Genomic DNA, 15,648 nt, shown 5'->3' on the forward strand with positions numbered 1-15,648 from the left:
TTTGTGAAGAGATTGTTTCATTTAGGTTTTCTTTTTACAAGTAAATATGGTTTATTTTGGGAGAGAAAATATTTTGAATTTAATAATTAAAATTTTCTTAATCATATTCTAATTGATGATTTAAATAAATAATTAACGATGTTATTATCGTGTCGATACCTCATTTTTGCACCATGAAATTATTATGGATGTGTCCAGTCTAGTATGATGATTATTCTTGATTGCTAGACAGATAAATCAAAAATAGAACCACCACTTTAAAATCGGCCCGATTTTTCCTTTTGAACTTTGTCTAAACGTTGATTTTTTAAAATACTTAGGATTCGGGTGAACCAATACCCTTAGATCGACTGGTTCATAAAATTATAGATTTTGAGTATAATATTGTTATTTGGTAAAATGTATAGAACAACTATTTTAATGTTTGTTTTTGTGCCCGATTCTTATTTTTCATAAAGTTAGAACTTGGTACGTTCAAATTAACCGGTTTAAAAAATTATAAATTTTCAGTATAATATTGTTTTACGAGCCAGAATCTTAGTTAAGTCAAATCTCTCGATGATCATATCTCAAAAATTGATCCCGAGCCAGAACTTGTCCGCTTACTTACACCTTCACCACCAGATCGAGCTACTTTTAGCCGGGCCTCACCAAACTGACCACCAACCATTAAGGCTCCTACTGACGACATCTCATGGTTCAAAAACTCTAACGGCTAGAACGAGGATACCGACAACCTGTCTACCATGACAAATGATATTGAACCCAAGTTCACTAAGACCCACATTATGTGGGTTCTCCTTATTACTCTACCACCCTTGTATCGAGCGGAGTACGCAATGATTTTGGTTGATTTAAAGGTCGTGCAGGTTGAGGTGAAAGCTCAACTTTCCCATATGGCGAAGGGAAAGACACCCAAGGTCACATTCACTAGCTTCTTTGATCGTTGGTGCAATGTAATAGGCGACATTGACTCGCCTCCCACTAAGCAACAACAGGCCGATCTCTTGATTGAGAATCTGAATAACGAGTACCATTTCACTTTGTCATATAGGAAGTTCACAAGCATGATAAAGTTTATAAAAATCGAGAAGAACACAGACGATGTAATGGCCCATAGGAAGGGTAAAGTTGTCATCTCTCGACCTCTCAAGACTACAACGATTACAAACCCAAGGCGATAGTTCATTATGTGAAGACAAATGTTGTGGCTGGAGAACCTAAACCTTAATTCACGCCAATTAGACATCCAACATGTCTAGCAGCGCTCGACAAAATAACAACCATACGCCTATCCTTCACATCTGCATGCCATTATGAAGGTATATTGGCATGTCGCTGAGCTAAACACTGGAGGTAGTGAAATTGCATAATCTGCTCATTCCTTTGGCTCCCCAACCTGGTAGGGGACTAATGAGTCGCAATCCAAAAGACTTCTTCATTTATTACGTACAAAGCCCAGTGGCACAACACCGATCATTGTAGGATATTAAAAGGTCAACTTTAGGATATGATCGACAATGGGATAATGGCCAAGCCAAACGATCGTTTAAGAATCCACTACAAAAATCATAGGGCTAATAAATGAAGATATTTAATCTTAAAATAAATGGTCTGCAAGATGATTCTATTTTTTCTTTCCAGTCTTTTGATGTAATTTTCCAAAACATTCGTCTCGTGAAGACCGAAACAATGTTTATTGTTTCTGAATAAATCAAGCATTTTGAAACTCAAGCATTTAATCATAAATGCGACGTTGCATGCATGTATGCATACATAGATTTGGTAATACCCAGACACATGAGCTAATACGTCTCCTACTTTGAGATTTTTTCTTCCCTTTTCCGCTACAATATCTAGTTGGAATCCAAAAAACCATCAGATTCACTAAGACACTTGCTTGTGCTGCTGAAATGGCAGAACGACCCAATCCCTGACAACCTTTGATAGCTACTAAGGTTGAACTTCAAGACCTTCGTAAGCTCTACAAGAAAATAATTGCCAAGATAACAACATAACCAGCGACACTAACAACAGAAGTAAGTACGACCAATGCCTACCAGAATAGGGTACCGTATGAATTGAATGTCATTCCTACTTCCATCCTTATTCAAACCCTTCAGAACTCGAGCTAAGGTCAAATCTTGCTCATCGGGTGCAGCAGACACACTACAACAAAACATACTTTCAGCGACCCTTATATGTCAACCCATATTAAGCGTGAGTAAAAATTAAAAAAAAAAAACTTTTGCCAACCTTTATATATATACCACCACCTTTATTTTTTTTATATACCAACTTTGTAACTTTATTAAAACCTTATAATTTAAATATTTTAAATTTTAATAATTTTTATGTTTTATTTTTAAACTTTGTAAATATTTTATTTTAATTTTTTATTTTTTTTAAAATTAAATTTGACTTAAAATTTTGTTAACATAAAAATTTAATTAATATTTTTTATATAACATAATTTTTAAACTTTTTATAGTATTATTAATATATGTCTTTTTATTTAATTATTATTTAAATTTAATTAAATTAAAAGTAAAATATGAGAGAGTTCATTAGTTTTTGAAATGGTAATATGACATTTATCCCACATCGGAGAAAAAGAAGAAGTTTTTGGTATATAAAATATGAGAGAGTTCATTAATTTCTAAAGTGTTTTTAAGGTTATAATGTGCTGGACTATGGGTTCACCCTAAGGGAAAAGGTGATAATAGTAGAGATAAAAAAGTAACATCTAAAATGAAAATAGAAAAAAACAAATTTTAAAAAAATAGTTTAAAAATAAAATAGACTTTTAGCGACGTTTTTTAATTTTGCCAACGCTTAAATAAGCGTTGTTAAAACTTTTTCCTTTCGGCAACGCTTGTACCGACGCTTTAATAAGCGTGGTAAAAACTTGCGCCCACCCTGCTTCTACTGACGCAAGAATAAGTGTCGGTAATGTTTTTAGCGACGTTTTTAAATGTTGGCAGAAGTCTTTTTAAGCGTCGCCAAAAGTCAATTTTGTTGTAGTGACAACATCGGTCCCCGATACACAGCATGTCAAATTTTCAGTCGTAGGTGAGCAGTAGTGTCGGTCCTCAACTCATCGGGTGCAGAAGACAACATCGGTCCCAGGTGCACAACATGTTCATTTTTCGGTTGTAGGTCAGCATCGGGTGCAAAATGTGACCACCAGTAGATGCAGGAGCTCTCGGTCCTAAGTCAGCATCGGGTATAGAAATGTGACCAGTAGTAGGTGTAGGAGCTCTCGGTCCTGAGTTAGCATCAGACGAAAAATATGACCCTCCTTGGGTGCAAATTCTAGTCCAAAGAGGATAATATACAATATAAAACAAAATAATAATAAAAATGTTTTAAAGGATGTTTATGGGTCAGAATTGATGAAAATTTAGTCTCGGGCTAAGTCATCTCGGACGGATGAAGAACCTCAGGTCCATTCTGTCGGTCCTAAGCATTAAGAAAACTAGTTCAGGCGCAAAGCTAGGCTAATTTTCTCGGTCCTTTGTGCACAACAGCATCTAGAAACGTTAGAAGCATCGAGAAGGCATCGAGCTCCGCGTGTAGAGAAGCTCTTTGGTCGGTTGGCACTTGCGCACACTCTAGGGTGCATGTTTCTTGGTCGGAGGCTCCTCCAGTGCGCTCCAGGGTGCGCTGCCTCAGTCGGATGCGCCGCTAATCAACAAAAAGTCTGTTGTTCTTCCGGTTTTCGACTTAACCCTAACTAATTAAAGATTTGGTGATCCAAATGGATCCCAATTAACACAAACATTTCCAAAAATATTATTAACATATAAATAATCATTTATATACACAAAAAATCTTAATCTGGTTATTCATAAAATATATGAAAAATAAATAAAACTATACAAATGTGCCAGATTTTTTTTTTTTTTTGGTTTTTCTTCGGTCAAGTGACTTTTTTATTTTTGTTTTAAGAATTTCACTCTAGCTAAACCTAATTGTTAGGATCGGGATCGCCAATGGAGACTGGGGTCTCATAAAGTTGAACGCTTACACACGCTTCAATTGATAATAACTCTATTAGAGGTTAATATCGGTTTCTGTTCTTCACAAGCCGTCACAAACTCTTGAATCGAGTTCAAGTGCGGAAATGTTTGTTTCGACTTGAAGCAACACAACGAAATTAGAGTAATGCAATAGGAAAGAACACACGACACAAGAGATGTTTATGGATGTTCGGAGATAAAGCTCCTACGTCATCTCTTCTTCTCAACCTTGAGAAGGATATTCACTAGAAGATTTGATTGAATACAACACTTTAACACAGCCCAGTCAAACAACCATGACTTAGTTACTGCCTGATTTCGAACTCCCTGCACACACTCGTTGTTGAACAAAAACGGATTATGTCAACTTACAATGCTAACAAACTCACACAGAATAGGTAGTATTGTAATACAGTTTTTTGAATTCTAACACACACTTGAGGACTTATGAAACTTTGAGCACTTGAGAAATTTGATAGCAAAAGATTGTTCTTAGAAGTCGGTTATCAAACGGTTGGTTTCGAAGGATGTTAAGCAGATGTCAACAGACATATTTTTCTTCTCAACGGACAAATCTTCTTCATTAGACAGTTGTCTTGATCTTGATTGGTTGAGGTCCAGAGTAGTACATCAGATATCCTTTGAACTTGTCTGTTCTTGAATAATAAGCCAAATATCGCATTAATTGGATTGCAGTGCATGGGGAACATATAACTCAAGATATTTGTCTTTTGATTCTTTGGCAGTCTATACTAGGTTGGCAGACACTACTTCCAAGAGATCTTCATCAGACTTGTACTAAATAAGAAACAAAGTACTAAAGGCACAAAAGGTTGTTTTCTGATTATGCTGAATGCGTCTCATTGTAGCATAGAAATAGCAAAGTACCAGACGTGCTTCATTTTGACTTAATACCATATAAATAACTGAGGGCTCCTTCAAATAACCAAAGTCTCAAAAAAATATCGGACGCTTGCTTTAATATAAGACCGATCTTAGAAAATACCGACTTCGTTTTAATAAAATACCGATGTGCAAATTTCCGGCTCCGCTTTAGTAGAATACCGATTTCACAAAATACCGATTTTGGATAAAATCGGCTACGTGTTTGTAAAATACCGACTTCACTTAAATTACTAATTTTGGATAAAACCGGCTACGTGTTTGCAAAATACCAACTTCACTTAAAATACCGATTTAGAATAAAATTGGCTACATGTTTGCAAAATACTGACTTCACTTAAAATACCGATTTTGGATAAAATCGGCTACGTGTTTGTAAAATACCGACTTCACTTAAAATACCGATTTTGGATAAAACCGGCTACATGTTTGCAAAATACCGACTTCACTTAAAATACCGATTTTGGACAAAACCGGCTACGTGTTTGTAGAATTTCGATTCTACAAACTACCAATCTTCATAAAATACCGAAATGAAATAAAACCGGCTACGTGTTTGTCGAATGTCGATTCTACAAACTATCAATCTTCATAAAAAGCTGATTACACCTATATAGAATGCCGATATATAAAATACCGATTTCATATAAAACCGAACTTTGATAAAATGCTGACTCAACAAAATGTCGAGCAACTTTTTCTTCCGGTTTTCTTTAATCTGCATAGGGTTTAACACAAGTAAGTTTTTATTTAATAGATAATTAATATCACTAATTAATTATCTATTTTTACTTAATAATTTCTCCCTTTTTGATTATTTAGAATAAATATTCAAAACTTGATAATTTTATAATCATTGACTAATTATCCTAATTTAATTAGCTAGTTTGATCTAACACTAATAATATTACAACTAATGCAAAACAGTTTAGGCTGATTTTATTTTTAAGTTCATCATATTATACATGACCAGAGTAGTTTCAGTTTTAGTTTCCTTGTGAACGATGTAATAGTTTAAGTTTTACTTTAAAATTTGGCCTGGTCCAAAAGCTTTTAAACATAAAATGGTTACATTAAGCTTAGATGAAACTTATTTTTAAGTCTTTTAAATATATATTGACCGAGAGCTTTTCAAATGGCCAATTTTTGGGCGAGTTTTGGTTTTAAAGAAGTTTTAGGTCAAAGACCTTTATTTACATTAATTTTTTTTGTTATTGTTATGTTTTATTTATTTACATGGTTTATTATATTTATATATTTACATTAATTGCAGTAAGTTAAAGACCTAAGCTAATAATCATACATACAATCAAATTGCATAATAGAAAAGACAAAGACACACTTTTATTATGTAAAAGACAAAAGCAAGGGGTAAGTCAAGAAGCTTACAAATGTGTTAGCTTTCTTGACTTAAGATGGATGAATTCTTTTATTCCTAAGCAACACTTGTGACCAATAATCTAATTGGTGGTTGACTCGTAGCTGATATTTCATGATTTGTTGTAGGAATTATTTGAGATTGAGGACATGTCCTTCTCGATCCTTTGATTTGATAATCATGTCGTCTCCATATACTTCCACTTATTTGTAGATCATGTGATGAAAGATCATGGTGGCTTCCCTTTTATAAGTGGGTCCCGCATTCTTAAATTCAAAAGGTATGACTCTATAACAAAAAGTTCATACTTCTATTATAAACGTGGTATTTTCTTTGTCTTGCGGAGCCATTAGGATTTAATTGTATCATAAAAATTCGTCCATGAATGATAACAATTCATGACTGGAAGCATGATTGACTAGTATGTCGATGTGTGGTAGAGGGAAGTGATCTTTAGGACTGGCCTTGTTCAGATCCCAATAATCTACACACACGTAGTTTTCCATCCTTCTTTAGGACAGGGATTACGTTGGCAATCTAGGAAGGATATTCTACTATCTCGAGAAATCTAGCATCAAGTTGCTTTCGGAATTCTTATCGGATTTTATTTACGATTTCCTCTTTCATTCGTCTAAGCTTTTGCTCTACTGGCTTAGCGTCAAGATAAAGAGGAATGTGATATCGTGTGATCTTTGGATCAATTCCTAACATGTTCTTGTATGACCAGGAGAAGATGCATTTGTTGGCTTTTAGTAGCTCAACAATTTCCAGACGTTCTTGAGGGTTTAAACTTTGGCCGATCAATAAGATTTGAGGATCGTTTCCCGTGTTTAAATTGATATCGATTGTCTTTTCTGTGGCGGAGACAATCTCATCCTCGGTTTCAATGAAGTGTTTAGTTTCGAAGTTCAAGTTAGAGTAAAAGGAAATATCGTTTTTACTCAAAGATTCAAAATTTACTTCTTGTATTACATCAAGGGATTTATTACATGTAAGAGAAGATGATCCAACAAGATTATTGTTCTTAGGTTTCTTATAATGTACAGTATTTAACATCTCTCTATACATGAGAGGAGAAATAGTTCAACTTTTATCGATCATAGTATCGATGGTGAAAGGGAGTCGGTTTCTTGATAACCGAGAGAGCTAGATTCTTGAGTTGGAGTAGCTGTCTAGGAAATATGAGCCAAGTTTTGGAGGGCGTCGTGCCAATAGTCTGGTCTTTTCCCAATCACACAAACAGAAGGGTTATGATTATGTCTTTGTAAATTTGGGTTGGTAAAGGATTCGGGGAAGTCAAAGATAAGATGTTTTGTCCCTCGCGGATGAACTCTCCATTCAAGGTTGGTGGAACAATTATGTTTTGTTTGGATATCCTTTTCTTGTGGATTTCTTTGGATGTTGTAGGGACGTATCCTAGACCATGTCGATCCATGTTACAACATGGTTGTGGGAATGATGTCATGCCTTTAGAGTTTGGGCCTAAACCCATGCCAGAGAAATATCCCATGTGACGTATCATTCTGATGGAAGAAAGGCTAATACCTTCTTAGAAGATTGGACATATCTCAAACCTACTTAGTTCAAGTTCAGGGGTGTCAATGTGGGTATACCCTATGACTACTACAATGTTAGTTGTCTCATTGACTGTGATGACTTCTTCGTTGGCAATGAACCTATGCTTTTTGTGTGGGGTGGAGGCTAAAGCCTTATCTTTATGAAGCCATGGTCTTCCTAAGATCAAGTTATAGGAATGTTGCATGTTGATGACACAAAAGTTAACCTAGAAGGGAATGTCGACCATTCGAACGGTGCACTTGAAGCAACCCATTATATCGAGGTGAGAGCTATCGAAACTTCTAACACATAGGTCATATGGTATGATTTTGCTCGGGATATACCTATTTTCTCAAGAGTCCTCGAAGGACATATGTTGAAAGTAGATCCATTGTCTATCAAGACCATTGGAATAGTCTATCTATCTATTTTCATAGAAATATAGAGGGTTTTGTCATGATTTATTTTGCCTGATGGAAGATCCCTGTCTTCGAAGAAATTCATGTTGTGTTGCGAACTAGCAGATATGATCCATACTAGTTCTTCAGGGGTGGTATTTACAGAAACATTAGCCTTTCTTAATCCATTGAGAACTGTTTTCCTATGCTCGATAGAGTACATTAGGATTTCCCATATGGAAATGTTAGCATTTATCCTTTTTAGTTGATTGAGTAGATTGTCTTCTAGGTTAAGATCTCTAAGCTCATCTTCCCTTCTGATTCCAATAGGAAGCTGAGATGTGGATGACATGTTTTCTGGTGTGGTTTTCATGAAATTAGGTTGGAAATCCGTTCCACCACTTGTTATCGCGATGTCTACCGGGGAGTAGATGTGGGCATTCATTTTTTATGTCCACCATTTAGAAGTCTCACTGAAGCGGGCTTTGGACTTCTCTTTGGGTTAGGTCCAGTAACACATTGGAGTCAAGGGATGCTTCGTCAATGGTGATCATATTGACTTTTTGATCCGGTAGAAGATTCCTATCTATTTATGGCTTGGAGATCACATTTTAATTGATCAAGTCCTAGAACAAGTGTTTGAGGGCACTACAATTGTTGGTAGTGTGACCCTTTTCTTGATGATAGTCGCACCGAACGTTCTCATACTTTCCCAAGAATGGTCTGTCTGTTCTTGGGGAAAGTGCTTTGACGAGATTATTTTCCTAAAGAATCTTCATCACTTCTTAAAGGCATCCCTAGGTCATCAAAGACTCTAGGGGTTTAGGTATCTTTGGAGGTGTGCCCTTAGTAGGAGTAGTTGTAGCTATTTTGGGCTGTGGAGACTTACATGAGTTTGCCTTTTGAGGCGATTGCTCCTTCTAAGGAGCAGTTACCTAGTGTACTTGTGTCATTTCCTTTCTCAGGAAACGACTTGAAGGTGGGGTAGCTTTGACTACTTTTTCCTCTTTTCTTTCCTTCTCGATAGCGTCATCGAGATTAATTTCAGTTTTTAGCAATTTCTTCATAGTTTGGAAAGTTTAACGGCGAATCCAACATAATATCGTCCGTTAATGTTTTCCAAAATCATATCGATTTGTCGTTGTTCGTTTAGGAGGGAATTGATTTTCTCGGCGACAACTTTACATCGTTCGATAAACATGGAGAATTTCTCATTTTCTCCCTATTTGATTTTCTTCAATTTTTTGGTTTTTTGAGGTTGAGATGCATTGAGAAATGTTCTATGAACTCTACAACCAATTCCTCTATGCTCTGTATATAGACTATCATTTGTTGGTGATACCAGTGTAGAGCAACATCATCAAGATATTAGGGGAATAAGTAGAGAATGGTTGGTTCTCCATGTCACAATGGGGTCATTGTGGAGTCTTATATTTTGAAAAAGACTAACGAATTTCTTTTTCCTATGTACTTATATAGAGTTGGAAGTTTGACACCTATGGGAATAACTGCTCGTTCGACAACTTGTATAGAGTCTTTCCAGTCATGATGTTCTTTAGTGCTTTTTCCCTTAGCTAACTTGTTTAGCTAGGCTTGCATCTCTGTCTGTGTGTCTTGAACTTGATCCATCTAGCATTCATATTTTGTTAGCGGTGATTGATCAGCCACTGTATTTTTTTCCTGTGTTCCCATGGGGTTAATTACTTCCTCATATTGTACCCCTGTAGTTTGGATGATATCCTCTTCAGAGTCTTCTTAGAGAGAGATTTCTTCTTGAGCTTTTTGATAAGTAGGACGAGGGTTAATAGGAGTGAACATAACCGGGATTGTCTGGTTAGGAAGTCGAGGAGAAGGGGTATGTTTTGGGATGCAAACAGAATTTGCTGATTAGCTAAAGAAGTTGTGATTAACGCGTGTTACTTCGATACATGCAGCAAGTCCTCCTTCATTTCTCTGAATTCGGCTGCTTAGACCATTCAGGTACGGAGGGTTCTTCGGCCATCTGGTGGCATATAAAATGTCCGGTTTTTGGATCTCTCTTTTTTGGGGCCGTGTCGGCTTGTCGCAGTCGTGGACTGTTGCGAAGAGAAAGAGGTGAGGGTTTGCAGATATAATAAAGTACAAATGCAATGCACATGCATATAAAATGAATCCTAGAGAGTGGTCATCTCTTTTTATGATTCGATTAAACATAAAATTGTTGTATTCATATACACACTTAGTTTGTTGCAGAAGGACTCTCTTGTTGATATTTTATAGTGGGAAAAAGTTTGAGATTACAGACTAGTATTGTAGCTTGTTCCTGTACTAGAAACTTCTTCCTCTTCATCTTTCTTGGACCTCTCATATTCATTTAGAATGACGGTCAAGAAATTCTTTAGCTCTTTTAAGATACCCATTTGAGAAGCATTGTGTCATTTCTCAAGGTACCTTGTATAGGCTTTGTGATCGATCAGTCTGTCTATAGCGATGGCGTTTCCCATATACGGGGACATAAAATCACAACCAAAATTTTTGTAGAGGTCGTGAGTGTAGTAAAACGTGATCTATTCCAGGCCCATACGAATGATCATGGATATGTTGTCCATCATGTATGTCATTCTCTTGATAGGATACCATGGAAACAAATCCCTAACTTCATCGTCACTTTTCATGAGGGGGACTGACAAAGCTTTCCTCATTCTTCGATATTGAAGAAAGTGAGATACTACGTCTCTAGACATATTGGTGGCAAGCATCCAAGCTTGTAAAGCAACCAAATGTAAAGAACCAGAGGTGAGCCTTTTTTTCTCACTAAAGAGGTTAAGAACGAATCGTTTAAACACATCAAAGTTTTAGCTAAGATGATACCCGAAGGGGTCTTTTTCCCCTACGCATGTGGAATGCTACCTCCAGGATGTTGGAGGATGGCTTATCATCTACTGGATCCATAAAGAAATGGTCCAACAAGATAGTCATTGTTATCAAGGAGGATCCTATGGTTAGAGGGACTTGTCCATTCCTGATTTCCATTTTTGTCTATTTTTGGAAGTCAATGACATTGTTTTTGATGATTATTTTGGATGTTGTTTTGGAATATCCATATTCCTCTTGCAAGAGCTTCCTCAAAGACAAATATTCTACACGTGGTTTAAGGTGCATAAACATTTTGTTGTCCACCATAAGGATAGCTCAGAATTTTTCTATAGTATGGCTCATGGCCCTTTCTCCCATATAATAAACCCGTTCTGTGTGTACCCATCTTCTTTGCATTTGTATCATGAAGGTAAGGTTTATTTTTGTTAGATTAAATTAGCTAATTAACATAGGATACTTAGCCAACGATTATAAAATTACAAGGTTTTGAATATTTAATTTAAATAATCAAAAATGGAGAAATTGTTAAGCAAAAATAGGTAATTAATTATTAGTGTTAATTAGCTATTAAATAAGAATTTAATCATGTTAATTTAATCATGTGCAAATTAAAGAAAACCGAAAAGAAAAAGATGCCCGACATTCTTCAAAAATCGGCTTTTTACAAGATCGGTATTTTACAAGACATAATCGGCTTTTTACAAGATCGGTATTTTACAAGACGTAATCGGATTTTTACAAGATCGGTATTTTACAAGATGTAATTGACTTTTTATAAGATCGGAATTTTACAAGACGTAATCGGCTTTTTACAAGATCAGTATTTTATAAGACGTAATCGGCTTTTTACAAGATCGGTATTTTACAAGACGTAATCGGTATTTTGTAATCGGCTTTTTATCAACACATAACTGGTAGTATGTGAAGTTGGTATTTTACAAGATCGGTATTTTACAAGACGTGATCGGTATTTTGTAATCGATTTTTTATCAACACGTAACCGGTAGTATGTGAAGTCGGTATTTTTTCAACACGTAATCTGTAGTATGTGAAGTCGGTATTTTATCAAAGCTTAACTGGTAGTTTGCACTTCGGTCTTATATTGAAGCTTAGCCGGCATTATACACATCGGTTTTATATCAAAACACGCGTCCAATTTTATCTTCCGGTATTATATAACTTCGGTTATATAAGAAGCGCGCCCGGTATTTTATTAAAATTGGTTTTCAATAAAATCGGTATTTCCTTAGAAGCGCTTATGGTATTTTGTTGCTTCTCACAATTTATCAGCCTCGGTACCATATAAGGACGCTTCCAGTAGCTGCAAACATCAACTTTATGCGTCCTCAGTATTTTGTTTTCATTTCGGTGCAAAGACTGATGAAGATCTTTTTGGCAACAACAGAGTTATGCTAAAAGAACCAAAGACAAGTCAAAACTTCTGAGATTTACGCTCCTCATAAATCATAATTCCATTAATGAAAATTTGACTTATTATCATCAAGTACAGACAAGATCAAAAAATATCTCATCGGATGTACTATTCTGGAACTCAACCAATCAAGATCAAGATTAATGTCTTATGAAGTAGATTTCTCCGTTGAGTAGCAAAATATGTTCGTTGACATTTTCCAACTTAAGAGAACAAAGGACAACCTACTTCAATACCTTTGACAACCTTTACGAGCCTTACCTTTGTGATAACAAGCTATCAATTCTTTCAAGCTTTAAAAAGTATTATAAGCTTTCAAGTGTGTTAGAGTGTTAAAGTTGTATTACAATACCACCTATTCTATGTGAGTTTGTTAGCATTGTAAGTTGACAGAATCTGTTTTTGCTCAACAGAATGTGTGTGCTAGAAGTTCGAAAACAGGCAGTAACTAAGACTTGGTTGTTCGACTGGGTTGTGTACAAATATTGTATTCAATCAAATCTTCTAGTAAATATCCTTCTCAAGTTTGAGAAGAAGGGGTGAAGTATAAGCTTTTACTCCGAACATCCATACACATCCTTTGTGTCGTGTGTTCTTTCCTATTCCAATACTCTAATCTTGTAGTGTTGCTTCAAGACGAAACAAACATTTTCACACTTGAACTCGGTTCAAGAGTTTGTGACATCTTGTGAAGAATAGAAATTGATATTAACTTCTAACAGAGTTAATATCAAACAAAGTATGTGTAAGCGTTCAACATAGTTAGACCTTAATCTATATCGTTGATCCTGATGCTAACAATTTTGATGTTTGTAAACTTCATGATGGGGGTTAGTCCGTAAATCCCATTATTCCACTCGTTTTCATGGAAGTTTTCAACCTATGGGAATAACTCAACATCCGTCAACATGGAATTATCTATGATTGGAAATTCAAAACATTTACAAACATGTATTTGTTTTGAAAGAGAAGGAACATGCTCAGAATGCTAACTTAGACTATACATGCATACACATAATACATTTATAGTAGTCACATAAGGGGTTGTAGTGACGAAGTCTTTTGGTTGTCTAGGCACGACAAACAATCGACTTGGGGATAGTAACTAGGTTTTTTGTTCTAAGGATCGAATGATAAGAGAGTTTCATTCACCGATAGTGGAGGGGGCAAATCGTCTCCATGAACCATAGAATATCTAATCAATTAGAATTTTCCCCCCACCTCCATAATGCATGTGTCATATTGGACAACTCATCGCCAAAGGGTGGGGTCGATCCCGGGTATTCTAGTTTTTCCTCTCGTAACATCACTCGGTTTGTAACAAGTTGTCATTCCACATTAATAATTTTTGCACATAGGTGTAGAAATACCGATCCCGATCGAATGCTTCTTTGCAAGAAGAGGGAAATGAACCCTTTACACATAAAGCTCTAAAATAGGGATACAACCTATGCGTCTTTTAAGGTGTTGTATGTTTTACGACAAAACTATTAAGTGTAAAAACGTGATACAAATATTTCAAAACTCAAGTTTATGTTTTCAAGTTAAATATTTAATCCACGGTAGAGTCTCTGTAACCCCTAGGAATCCCGTAGTTAGCATGCGTGCATGTTAGGCACATGCGCATGTGGGCCAATAGTGGCTCGAGGTTCGATGATTTCAACATTGGTTTGCATGTCAGGCATCATTTTAAAATAAAATATTCTTTAAAAGATTTTGATAATACGTGACATCTTGTAAAATAATTATGTAAAAATAATTAATTTTGTTCAAATTTTAATAATCTGTGAATTTGTTTATAATCAAATAACGATTATGAAATTTAGTTTAAATTAATTAAACATAATTAATTTAAGAAATATTATTTATTTGATAAACAAAGTTGCCAATTGATTTTAAGAAAATCAATAAAAAATGGTGTACGTGTACAAACGTAGTTTTGTTTGGTTCGAAGTTTGGTGATACTTGAGAAATGGATTTCACGTTATGTCCTCCGTACTCGTTTTAAAAATGGCTTCTACTTATAAAGTTGGCTTTTATAAAATTAATTGTATAAATTTTGAGTTTTTGTAACCGATTATTCTTCTGGTCTCGTCATGCTTCTAGGTTTTAGCATTATTTTAAATATTAAACAACAATTTTTAAATGTTGGTACATGTTACGAATGATAACTAGGGTGGAAATACGTGAAGAATATCTATCATTTTTAAAGGTATTAGGGTTTAGAAATAAACACCAAACGAGCCTTTGTGGAAATATTTTTGTTGAAATATCCAAAAAATATTTAAAATGCATTTTCTAATTTTTCGAGATTTTTAGAAAATGATTTGGAATCCTAAAATTATAAAAAATAATTTTGGATTTTTAAAAGTGGAACCAAACAGGCCTTAGGACTCTAGTCCTAAGGTTGGGGTTCATTTTTGTCGATCGGGGTCTAAAGACCCTCGGTCTGGGCTAGGGAACTCTCGGTCTAAGTATTGGAGTCTCTCGGTTAGGATGTTAAGGATCTCAATCCTTGGCTGGGATTACCGATCTAGGTGTAAAAACCTATCGGTCTTGGACTAGCCTAGGGTTAGGTTTCTTAGTCGAAGTATATATACCTCTCGGTCTATGGCTAGCTTTGGGATAAGTTCCTCGGTCCTAGTCTCGGTCCTAAGGTTAGAACACTCAGTCCTAGGTTTAGGAGTCTCGATCCTAGCTTAAGAATATTGGTCTTAGGTCTCGTTCCTAGCTTAATAACATTGGTCATAGATCTCGGTCCTAGTTCGATTTTCTTGGTCCTTGGTCTCGTTCCTAGGCTAACAAGCCTCGGTCCTCAAGAACACAATGATCTATTTTTAAAAATTCATTTTTTTAGCTCTGATTCTTAGATCCAAGAGCTTGGGTATCTTCACAAAGTTCCCAAGAACATGTTGATCATCATCTTAAGGTATCAATCGACATGGATGATGATCAATTTGTTCAAAACAGTTTGTGATCAAAATTAGAGGTTTTGATTTTAAAGTTATTTTGAAGATAAATGAGTTATCCAATAACTTCCTTATATCACATATACTTTATTGGTACCAAAATAAGAACACAGTCAGTTCGTTTTAACCAATT

This window comes from Impatiens glandulifera, chromosome 4 (genome assembly GCF_907164915.1).
Source record: "Impatiens glandulifera chromosome 4, dImpGla2.1, whole genome shotgun sequence".
NCBI classification, from domain to species: domain Eukaryota; kingdom Viridiplantae; phylum Streptophyta; class Magnoliopsida; order Ericales; family Balsaminaceae; genus Impatiens; species Impatiens glandulifera.